Raw genomic sequence first — 13,039 nt, forward strand, 5'->3', positions numbered from 1 at the left:
AGAAATAAAGCTTTCAACTTTTAATGAAGTGCAAGGATTCATTGGAAAGAAATAATTGAAATGGAATATTAGATTAGGGCCTTAAGGACCTTTGCAATTTGGTGACTCACTGATTGCATTAGCTTACCCTCTATAATATACTTTTGGGACCAATAAGAATCCAACCACAAATTAGGGTTATTCAATCAATGCATAAGAAATTTCACATGTAATTTTAATCCAAATGATATTTAATGCCAAGAATTGAAAAGGATTCTATCAATATAAGAAGAGGTATCTCTTTGATTTATTATACATTTTAAGACTATGGATCTCATAATCTTTCATCAACAAGTGGATTAGGCTATAATAAATGGATTAAGAGAGAAAATGAGTGGATTACCTCTTTCAGAGATTACTTTCCTTGGGCGATTCTAAGACTTCCTGAGGGTCATGCCCGTGCTTTTAATTTTTTCAGGGTCTGGTTACCGGTTAAGGCTCCTTTTTCTTCCTTTTGTCCTGCGCCTTTTGCTATTTCCTTTTTTCCATTTTCCGCTCCTCTGTGCTGCGGTAAACATTACCCCCCTCCTAGCCAAGTGCCAGTCCCATGGCACTACGGTGTGTACTGCTTTCAATGTGGTTGGGTGAATGATAAGTGATGGGGTTTAAGGACGATGACCAGGAAAGATTCCGGTGTGCTTTAGACTCCATGAAGATACTCGGCATCTTTCACACTATTGTGGCACCCCTTATGTAGCCAGTCGTCTTTTGAGTATCCGAAATGCTTGAAGCAATAAGCAATCCCTTAGGAGGATGGTATTGGAGGGATTTATTCTGGAGAACCCCCCCGAATGCTATTTGCCTTGAAAATCCGTGACCTTGGTTGATGATCCTTGTCTTTGAGTAGAAGGTCTTCAATTTTGAGTTGAAGGTCTTTAGGCTTGTGGAATCAATAAGTGATCTGTAGATCTTGAGACGATAGGCATGCATCTTTGGAAGATGAGGTTCCAAAATCTAAGCCAATGGCAGATCCATCACTGGGTTTTCCTTATGCTTGATTTGGTTCAGTCATGGCAACCATCAATAGGCGGATGATTGGCAACATGAAATCTGTTGAGCCATTTAAACCTTCGAAGCGAAGGTCCTGAAGTTGCAGTAATGGAGTCATGTCCAACTCATGGAAAAATTCCTTGTCATTGGAGGATGTAGTGGATGATCTTCTTCAGCCAAGCAGCCAGTTCTTTGAAACACGAACATAACCTACAAGAAAAGTTGTGCACTTCCTAGGGGGTGTGTCTGTCTCACTGTGTAGTGCATGGTTCCCATGCCAATGGAACTGGGAGATGGGTCTAACCTTGGGCAAGCCCTTGGTAATGTCCCACACTTGAGGACCTACTTTGTGCGTCATTGGAGGTGCGGTGCAAAACTTAGGGTGACAGGTCTGAAAGTCCTGCCCTTTATGTGCCCTAAGTGTGAAGTGGGGAAGGGGCTAGGGAGAACCCTAAATGCAGTGAGTGTGGTGCACAATAACAATGAAGGGAGACTACAAGCACATGTGAAGTGTTCTCCTTGTTAACTTGCTCAGTAGTAGATTCATCTTTCACCTTTGCTATTTTTTGCTCTTGTCTTTCTCTCCAGTACCTTGTCTTTGTTTCCTTGTGGCTTTTCTCTCTTTGCTTTCTTTTTTTTCTTTTTTTTTGGAGAATGAGAGAGGGAGTACAATTGTCAAGGCATATCACACCCATTTAATCACGGGGCGGTCGCAGGCATTGAGATAAGAATGCGCGACTTTGTAGGTATTCTTTAATATCGGCCTTAGCTCCCAGAGGAGTGGTTGACAAGAAAGGGTGATTACACCTTGTGAAGCGGGTGTCACTCATATTTTCTAAGAGCTCTAGACAGAAGGAAGGAAGGAGAGTAGCCCGCATCATTAACCTAGTCATAGCTCTACTATCTATTCCTAGGTTGATATCAAAGAAGAATGGGGGGAGATGTGCTTCCTCTGCTGTGGGTTTTTGGAGTAGCAGGAATTCGATAAGTCGGAGGTAATTACAAGTGGTCAAAAACGTTGGATCTGGGCAGGAAGAGAAGTCTGCAAGGAAACAATTTATAGAAGGAAGTATATCTTCTAACCTAAACACTAAGCATTCCTCAGGGCTCCTAGAATTTACATTATATATTTTTGGGAAGTCGTAATCCCCATGCAAGTCTCTATCATAGTCCACTCCATGCCTACGGGGGTAGGGCATGTAGATAGCATCATTGCGCTCTTCGGGGAGTGAACTGCAAAAGGTGGTCCATGCATCAAAATTGGTGTCCCAAATCCTCCTCCACCATTTCGGTTGTGCCTCATAGCCTTGGACGGTTTTGGGAACCAGATTGACCTTATCTTCCCAGTAATCCTGTGGTTCTTGTCACCACCTAGTTATTATCACGCTCCTCTCTTCAATCCACCTGTTTGCAAGTTCATTAGCCAGATCCTTGATCTTGGCTAAGACTCCTAGAGGCAGGCTCGGTCCAAAGAGCATGGGAAAGCAAATGAGAGCTCAAACGGCCTTTTCTGGAACTCTCGCTGACGCTAGATGACCAACTCCTGGGGCCAATCTATATGATGTGCATCACCTCTCAGTGGCATGGGCTCTTCAGGAAGTTGTCTTGGAATTGTACATGCTCGGCGTTGGGCGTCCTCAACTAATTCTTGTCTTCTCCTCCTTGCTGCGACTATACACTCAGGCACATGGGCCTCTGCAGGTTCTTTCTGTGGGAGATCGAGTTGAGGCGGACTCGCCATTCTTTGTTGCTCTTCTTCATCACCTTGCTCGAAATCCGGACCGTCTTCGACATGTCGCTCAACCACAGATGGGATGACTGGCAGTGGTGGTGGTGGCTGTTCATGCTCCTCAAAACCTAGCTCCTTGAGCTCAGCAGTGGAAAGGCCCGTACAGCGTAAGTAGTGGAATTGTTGCTCCTTAGTGATTCCTGTACTCGTTGGGAGCTCCCGCTCTTGAAGACCATATCTTAGAGCTCGGGTGGTCAGCTCCAACTTTCTTTTCACCTTTTCCACTGGATCATCACCCTCAGCTTGTGTGACATGGAGTACCGTGTTGAGGAAGGCCTGCCGCCGCTGTGTTTTAGTAGTTATTTCGGCAACTTCAACCCTGGCTTCTGCAAGCACCCTTCCACATTCTACCACCACTGCCAAGCATTCGGTCAAGTCTCTCACCCTGTCAAAATTATTCCTTTCCCAATCCATAGCTCTTTCTTCCATCCTTTCTCTCTCTTCCTCTAGTTGGCTCGCCAGGGTGGTCACTACCTGTTGCTGCTCATTTGTTAAAAACCACAACTGGTTCCTTTCTCTTGACTTCTGAGCCAGCTGCTCTTCAGCAATCCCTTTGGCTTGATCTACAATGTTGAGCCTTTGGTGCACCTCGACCAGTACTTCTGATTTTTCCTGCACCAGCTGCTCTTGGCTTTGGATCTCCGCAAGGAATAGCCTTTTTTTATTGAAAGCCATGGCCATGAGGGCCTCTACATCTTCCTGGGAGGTCTCCAACGCATCTTGTAATCTTTGTGCTTCATCTTGTAGCCGTTTTGCTTCTGCTACTGAGACTCCTGGCCCTTCACTCTTCAAAAACTTGATTTCACTTATTAATCTGTTTTGTTCTTCTAGCTCCTGCCACAAACCGAGCTCCATGGTATGTTCTTGTGGTGTACTGGCTTCGCCTTCCTAAACCTCCTGTCTTAGCATTTCCACTTGAGCGACCTTTTGCTGTAGATCATTGTATTGCTGCACTAGTAGCTTTAGACTCCTTTGCTCTGCCACCAGGTTCTGCTCTTCGTCTTCCAGCCTTTGTCTAAGGTGGCTTTCGTTGTCCTGGGCTTCCTTTGTTTTTGCTACTAGCTGGTCCTGCACGGCCTTCATTTCTCTTCGTCGGTCGGCTCTCTGCCTTGAGACTTCTAGCCTAAGAGCAGCTGACGTTTCTTTTTCTTTTTCTAGCTCCATCAGGGCCACTTTCTTCTCTTCCTTTGCCTTGTCTAGTTGTGCCAGTAGCTCTACCACATATGCATCATAGTCAATGTCGACAAGCATGGGAGTATGGGGTGTGGTGGTTGATGCCTCCAGCCTTTGTCTTTTAGGGTCTTGCCGTGACTCTGCATCTGTGGTAGGCAGTGGGCCTTTTCAATCCGGTTCCTGGCATGATCTCGGCCACTTTTCTCACTAGCATTTGCATCATGTTCATTAGCTGTGCCCTGTCGAGGGGAGGTGTGGGTTGTGTGGTGGTTGTAGTCGTGGTATTAGTCGTTGCAGGCACAAAAGAGGAAGGAAGTGGATGTAGTAGGGACTTGCCCTTCCCTATAGCCACTGGAGCTACTTCCACACTTGAACTAGCTTCGGCTTTATGACAGGGGCTCACAGGTTTGAGCTCTCCACCCCCGTGGGTCTCTTCCACAGATCTTCGTGTAGCCTCTGCCAACTCGGCCAGCTCCTTCAGTCTCTGCTCTTCAACTTCTTCTTCCGCCCTTCTTTTCCTGTCCTCTTCTGCCTTCTTTGATTCTTCTCTTATCTTTGCAAGCTCTTCCTCCTCTTTCCTCCTTCTTTCTTCCTCAGCCCTCCTAGACTCTCTTTGAGCCCTCTTGATTTCAGCTCGTTCTTCTTTGCTTAATTCCTCTTTTCTTTCCTTCTGTCTCATGTCCCCTTTCTTTTGTCCTTTTGGTTTGCTTGCTTGTGTAGGCGGCACCTCCTGTTCTCCCTAGTCACTTATCATTCTTTCACTTGATTCTTCTCCTTCATGGTGAGGTGGGCTTTGATGTGCAGCTTGCTCTTCCATGACTCCAGCATCCTTCATTGCTTCATCTATGATGGCTATCAAAACACCACCATATCTAATTGTGGCTGCCTTTGAGGCAGGTTTCTTCCTTGTGGAGCGTGCTATTGAGGCAGGGGATTCTCCTCCTGCTGGTGCTTCCACTGGAGTGAGAAGGGTAGCTGAGCTTTGAATGGTTTTCTGCAAGAACCCATTCTAGTCTACCTCCTCAGGGACTCCTGCTGTGATGCTTTCTAACAACGGGACCCCGATCCTATTCATCAATGTGTTGTACCTTTGGCCCGAGAAGAGTGTGTGGATCATCTTCGCTTGCACCTTCATTGCTGGATCCGGGATGTTAGCCAAGCTGATTCCATCCACTGTGTGCACCTCTTCTTTCTTTACCTCTAGCATGGCGTAAACATCCCTTCTCAGCCGCCTCTCTTTCTTGGGTACGAGCCCCAAGGCCTTCTCTACGATTGCCACATTGAGGGGCACTTCAACTCTTCTTTCCTGCTCCCCTGTCCTCACTGTGACAGTGCCACAGTTCCTGCCCTTGTCAAAGATCCTCAGAAATTCAGCATACATGCCGTAATCCACGGCCTACCCCACCCTTTCCACATACTTGTGGAGGTGGCATCTGTCCACCAATTCTTTGACTGCAGGTTCCTCCAAGATGGCCTCATCCAGGTTCAGCATGTGCTTGAAGGTGAATTGACTGAATCCTTGTGTCTCGATGCTGATGCCGAACTTGGCCATCTCTTCTTCAGAAAATGGGAGTTTGCCCCCTTTGTCTTGTCCTGCCATGGTGGTTACCTATCAACACACCATGCCAACATTAATGCTTAAAAATTGGCTTATTTCTAACAAAACTCAATTTTGAGAGAAAAATGTATGTGTCAAAAATCGGTATACTTGCTTAGAGGCCTGAATTTTAGAGATAGGCTCACAGCAGCAATTGCTATTGTTTTCCCTTTGCAGTATCTTCCATTGAAACTCAATTAATCATAACATTCTACTAGATAGCATGACTCTCATTTTGCTCTGCTCTTGCTCACATTGCTCCCCCCCCCGTCTTGGATCTTTCAAGGAATCCTTCCTAGGATTAGCACAAGAAGTACGAGGCAAATGTTGTTTTTCGTGGATTGACTTACTTAGCCAATAACCAATCATAGAAGCTTGTATTGTATTCAAGTTGGGCATGACAATCAAGAGCAGATGGTTGGATGGAGACTTGGGAGATGTAGGTCAAGACATCGTGAAAGAGATCTTCAGTATTAAGGCAGCTTGCAACATGTAATTCCTCTTCCGTAAGGAATTGGTCAATGTAAGGGTGAGCGAGCACATGGTCGTCTATATGCTGGTTGTGGGTGATGGCCAAAACCCTAAACGAGATAGGTGCCACATAGGTAGGGTCATATTCAATGGTTTTAACTGCCCTGCGTTGCTCAGCATTGGTCATTATCCAGCAACCTTTTTTCTCCCATTGGATTCTCAGAGCAAACCACTGCTGCAAGAACGTGGAAGGCGAGCTTGCCATCTGCGTGAGCTGTTGCAACTCGTGCTCAGGAACAGAACGAGGAGGCTTACGATATGAAGTGATTAGTCTTATGAGGGCAGCTTGCTCCTTTGAGATTTTGCCGTTTGCTATCAGTTCAACAGAAATTTTGGGGAATTTACAGGTCATAAGTTCGTATTCTTCCCAAGTACATGGTAATGCACGAACATCCAAAGCAAGTGTTTTGTCAAGAAGACCTAGGTCTAGCCTCTCATAACTTCTAGCGAATGTAGTGAAAGTTTTGTCCAACATCTTGATGCAAGTTACTAAGTCATCCCCTGAAGTCGTGGCGAGGTCTTTATCCAAGGAAAGGAAAGGTCGTACCACGTAGGAAGGTTTAATACCTACTGGTGGGAATGGTGCAAATGGACTGGATAGTGGTGACTCCATCATTGGTGTCACATGTGTGGCTTTGCACTCCAAAGCACTTTGAGGTGCTGTAGGAAGCTCTGGGGGCATGGGAGTTGTGCTGGGTTCTGAGTGAGCAGTCATGGGTATATTTAAGTTCTCTGGATTAGGTAAGTCTAAGGCTTGTGGCATTTGCTTTGGTTGATAGATGAGCTGGGGCTTACTAGCCACAGCGGGCAATGGTTTGCTGACTATGCCCTGGGCACCATGTGTGCAAGCCTCCCTCACTGGGGTGAGATTGCTTGCAGATGAGCTTTTAAACTTGCCATTTTTAGGCACCCAAATCCAGGGGTTGCCCTCGAAGTATCCTTGTGCTCGCAAGAGATCTTTGGGAATCCATCGCGGCGTGGTTGTGTGTCTATGTTGATAGCGTCTAGACTGCCTCTTAGGCCGTGATGGTTGATTATTTTGGCATTTAGAATCACGTTTGGGTGGTCTATCCGGATGTGGTCTTTGCCGTTTTGGCACCCATATAAGCTTGGACTCCTTGGCCTTGTGAGCACTCTTGGTGGGTTTGGGCCTAGGGTCGAGAGCCTGGCATGAGGCCTTAGTTTTCTTCTGTTTAGACTTGGGCTGAAGCGTGGTCGTAGGGGTTTCTACCGGTGGCTTCGTAATGGTGGAGTCAGGACAGCCCTTGCTGAAAGTCGTCACTATACGCACATTGCCTATAGCAAGATGAATGCGGTTTAGGTTGTAATCCACATTACAGTTCGTTTGCTTCTTGAAAGTACGACCTAATAGTGACATATTACTGGCTCCTTTAGTGTCAGGCAACACATGGAAGAAAGCTGGTAAACTTTCAGACTCGATAGAAATGACTACCTTGCACTTTCCTAGGAGTGAATAAGCATTACCCCCAAATGGGGTGAGTTTGGCATTAGTGGGCTGTAGTTTCGGTTGACCAATGCATGTCCAATGGTCATGCGTCAAGATGTTGTAGTCGGCCCCTTCATCAATCAAGGCATCGAAAGAATACGTCGCTCCTGCGCTGGACTGTGATTCATAGATACGCCGGTGCTACTGCTTCTTCGTCCTGATCTATAAGGTCGGTTATAGTAGCCATGCAGACGTTCATTGGGGGTTCTAGCATGGGTGGCTCATGTAATGGATGGGAAGGAGGATAGTACTTCTTTATGCGGCTGCCATTAAAAAAGCATATTCCTTCGCCTTCAAGTGTCTCTAACTCAACATTCCCTGTTCTACTAATCATGCGTACTCTGAAAGGCCCTAGCCCCCGAAACTTCATCTTCTGTTTATGTCCTTTTACAGAGTATAGTAGAACAAGGTCCCCTTGTTCAAAGTTTCATTGTTTGACATGCTTGTCAAACCACATCTTTCATCGAGCCTTCTCACAAATTAGAGAGTGAGTGGCGAGGAGTCGGGTCTCCGTTAGGCGCTCTAACTCCTCTAAGCGATTGGTCCAAGCCTCTCTTCCCTCCCAATGCTCCTGGACTGCTATCCTTAAGCTAGGGATGAAGAATTCTAAGGGTAAAATGGCTTCAATTCCGTACGTAAGCCTAAAAGGCGCCTGTCCTACAGCCGTTTTATAAGCTGTGTGATAGGCCCACAAGGCCGCCATTAGCTTGTTGTCCCAGTCACTTCTTGAAGTAGACACTACCTTTGTAACCACATTGACTAAGATTTTATTCGTGGATTCGGCTTGGCCATTAGCCTGAGGGTAATAGGGAGAGGACTTCCGATGAATTATTAGGAAGGTAGAGAGCAGGTGGGAAATCACCTCATTAATGAAGTGCGTGCCTTGGTCGCTTACAAGTTCGATTGGATAGCCAAACCGTGAAATGACCTGCTCTCACAAGAACTTTGTAGTGGTTCTAGCATCATTCTTCCTCGTGGCTCGTACCTCTGCCCACTTCGTTAGATAATCGGTTGCCACTATGATGTAGCGAGCTTGGGAATATTGTGCCGCAGGACAGATAGGTCCAATAAAATCGATGCCCCATTTTTCAAAGGGTTGTCGAGCTATGACAAACTCCATCTTGTCTTTCTGCACATGCACTTTGGTCCTTTGGCACTCATCGCAGTACTTTACGAATTCAATGCATCGTGCATCTCGTACTCACATACGCATCTGCGCAATAAACCATCTTGTCCCAACCTGTAGAGTTGGCCGGCTATCAGTTGGTATGGCTGAATTTTCAGGATAAGTCTTCTCAGCCTAGCCTTCTCAATGGGTCTCTCAGGTAGTCCGCTCTCTAGCACTTACACTATGTCATTGGCCTAGTATGGCGTCAGATCAGCTTTAAACAATTCTCTCTCATTAGACAGGTTAAAGAGATGAGCATCCGGTAAATCGTCAGGTATGCCTTGTCCAGCGGCTTCTCCTGTGGGTATGCAGGACATGTGGTCAGCCATGTAATGCTGCTTTCCTTTGCGTCCCGTAGCACAAGGCTTGTTCACGAGATATAGCAAGGCTTGATGGTCAACAAAGAAGACAAAGGGAGTGGCCAACAGGCAATGCCTAAATTTCTTTACCACAAATACCATGGCCAACCCCTCCCTTTCTGTCATGGAATAGTTCATCTCGGTCTCTCTGAGCTGCCTGCTGGCAAAGCTCACCGGGTAATCTAAGTTATGTTCATTAGGCTAGCATAGCACGACTCCAATTGGACATTGTAGTGGCTCTGGTGACTCTTCATATCAGACATACCTCTTGGGAGGGGTATCCACGACCTAAGAAGGATTATTGTGAGTGATTATGAGAGATTGTAGTGAGGATATGATGTATTATTGATGGAGAGAGATAGAGAGAGTCAGAGATAGCCAATTCTACTAAAACAGAGTGATTGTATATGAGAGATTGAGAGAGAAGACTATGAAGATATTGAAGATGAATACTATGTGATGTATTTCCATTCAAAGATGGTGTATTCCTTTGCTTTCTTTGTTATATTGATGGATTTTGTGAAGATATTGAAGAATATGGTTGATTCTATCAAATCCGTGGGAGATCTACATGATGCTGCATGAAGATTTGTTGTGCCTGGTGTTCTTTTCTTCATTGTGATCATATAAAACCTAATAAAAAAGCTTGTTGATGTTACAAGATAGATTTTCTTGCAAGATAATTCCCTTTTCCTTGGTGTTCCTCTTGGGGCTCCATGCTTTTGGTGCACAGCCGGGGAATCTTGCCATCAACAAGCACCAGAAGAGGCTGAAAATGAAGGAAATGGCATTGCCAAGAAGAGAAGAATTCAATGGATGTTTGTAAAGTTCCTTCTTCCATTGAAGAGTTGGAATTCATAATCCAAGCCACTTTCCACAAGAAGTTCATCCCACAATGGCGGAAACACATCACCATCATGATGCATCCTCTATGTGGTGGATAGTTTCCTCTTTCTATTGAAGCAGCAGAAACTTGCATCTTGGTGAAAAACTGTTTGGGAACAAACTAAAGAGCAGAAACAGAGAGAATGGCCATACATGGAAGATTTGGCATTCATTGAGAAGTTTCCAGACATCATCAAGTGGGAGATTGTGAAGAAGCTTCAGGAGTCTTGGTCTATAAAGGTTCACAAAGACAAGAAGGAAAAGAGTTGGAATTTGTTCGTGGATGCTCAACAGCAAGATACGTGGGATGCTTGGTGTTCAGACAATCTTCTATTTGTTCAATTAGCAACCCACTAGAAGTTGGTAGACAGAGTGTTCTTTACAACATACACTGTTGAAACCATCAGAAGCTGGCATTACTATGATGATGGTACCACCACAATGCTTAGACGTATGTATTTTGACACCTTCAGAACCGAATACCTTCCTCTGTGCAGTGGCATGAAAGCAGAATTCAGAGACGTTGAAAAGGAAGAAGTAGATGAAATGTTGGCAAGACAGTCCTCCAGAGACTGAAGCCTTCTGTTAACCCTCTGTGGAGCACTAACAATAGAGTGGAGCCAACCCCTGATGAATGACGTAATAAAGAGGCAAGCGTTAGAATGAGTCCAGAGGTACGTGAAAAGAGAGAAAGCAAATATCAGAGCCGAGAACGAGCTCGCAGCAGAAGCCGCCTTTGACACCCTTGCGGAACTCTTTGTAGAAGTCCCAATGGCACATCAAGCCCTTCCTCCTCCTGTTGGAGGTCCACTTCCAAGCCAGATCCGTCCTAGAAATACTGATGTGACAGGCCAGCGAATGTAGTCCCATTGCCAGTTTTTAAGGGAGAGTACAATGAAGACCCGGATCTTCATGTAGCAGAGTTTACGATAGCATGTGTGCCTAACAATGCCAGAACCCCTGAGCATTGGCTAGCAATATTCCCCGCCACTTTCAAGGGCGCGGCGTTTCAGTGGTATGAGAGACAAGTAGCAGGAACTTTTGGCACATGGGACGACCTGAAGTTGGCCTTCCTTACTAAATTCAAGCGTGAAGGTTTTGAAGAGCGGATGCGAGAGGAATTTATGAACCTAAGTCAGTCCTCTGGAGAAAGAGTAGAAGCTTATGTCTCACGAATGGAATCCATCCTGAAGAGATGGACTAACCATAATCTAGATGATGGCATTCAGAAGGGGGTGTTTCTCAGAGGATTACAACCAGAAGTCCATAAGTTTGTGGAGCTGCAAAGACCAGCCACACTGCAAGCTGCAAAACAGAAGGTGCAAGACTGTACGATGAAGTGGAAGCTAGATTGGCGATGAATCCAGGAAGAGGAGTCCTACCTCCTCTGATGCCAGGAATGATGTACCCACCAAATGCAGTCCCAGGGACAGTTCCCTACCCCTACCAACAGATGCCCCCAGTATCACAGTACAGTGCACCAAATCCACAATGGCCACAATCAATGCCTCAAATGATGGTTCAACCACAACAACAATGGTCCCAACCAATTTTCCCAATGCCAAATCAATAGCAACAGTGGAACCCTACCAACTAGAGCCAACAACCAACAATTCAAACATGAGCTCTGAATCAGAATCAGAACAGAGACCCCTCTGCACCAGCCCAACCTGTTTATGCAGTGATTACAGAGACTCCTCAAAACCCTACTGCCAGTACCTCAGGAGGAGAAAGCTTGAAGGATTACTTATCCAACTCAGTTGCAAATATAAAAAAGGAGTTGATGGATGTGATTACAAAGGAGCTATAGACGCTGAAAGTGAATACCGCTAGCATATCCAACGTTGCAGGAGCAGGAAGAGATGTGATGTGATCAAATACTTGGTGTGGTAAGTGTCATCAAGCAGGCCATTTAGCCACTGAATGTACACAAAAACCAACCATTCCTGGAGCCTTCTGTTCCTACTGTTTGCAAAAGAACCATACAGAGGATATTTGCTCTCTGAAGGAGATGCATGATAGGTGAAGGAAGGAATAAGACACAAGATTCAACTTGCTGGAATAAAAAATGACAACACAGGATATTGGACCCAAGGCTAGAGAGTTTGGTCCTAATTTCAGACCCAGAAGATTTTCATCTCAAGGTTACAGAGGAAGACAGTCTAGCGGTGGTCAGAGATCGGAAGTGGAGTATTACAGATGCGGAGAAAAGGGATACATTTCACCAAATTGTCCAAATCCCAAAAGATCAATGGATTACAAGCCCTTATGCAGTCGATGCAAAGGAGAAGGCCACACTGCAAAAGACTGTCCAAGCCCAGCCCCAGTGAAAAATAGTGCTACTGACAGTCCGGCCAAGGCCCAAGAGCCTACCTCCAATTTAGTGGAATTGGAAGTTGCTGCCATCACGCATGCAAAGAAGAAGGAACCACCTATCCAGAAAGAAAATAATCCTCCTGCCAAAACAGTGAAGTTCAATCTTCCACTAGAAGAACAGAACAGAACAGAGCCTGACAGTGCCATACAGAGCACCACAGTGCCACAGAGAGTCACAGAGACAGTTCCAGAGACAGGACCAGAGGTCCAGGAGATAGAAGAGGAGGAAGTGCCACAAGTGGCAGAAGAAGTCCCCATGATGCCTCTGTTGGAAGAACAAAGGAAAATGAAAATGGGTGTTGCCCCATTCCCTAACCGGTTAGAGAAGTCAGTGGATCCTATTAAGGAATACGATCTGGTCAGAGATTTAGATACCTTTAAACCAAACCTCACATTCCAACAATTATTAATGTTGTCTCCCAGTTGCCGAAAAAGGTTCAAAAGTATACTGACAAGAAGACGTGGCTTAAGGATTGCTCCCTCAACAGCAACAAAGTCCAACAAAGCTCCAGAGCCTATAAAAGAAGTGGACGTGGCTAACGCCTTCCTAGATCCGGGTACCCCAGAGACTGGCGTGTGGATAGAAGGCTGCTTCATTGCAAATGCACTGATTGATGGTGGGTCA

Source organism: Lygodium microphyllum, chromosome 15 (assembly GCF_053477565.2).
Source record: "Lygodium microphyllum isolate KBCC chromosome 15, Lygodium_microphyllum_v1.1.10, whole genome shotgun sequence".
In the NCBI taxonomy this organism is placed as follows: Eukaryota; Viridiplantae; Streptophyta; class Polypodiopsida; order Schizaeales; family Lygodiaceae; genus Lygodium; species Lygodium microphyllum.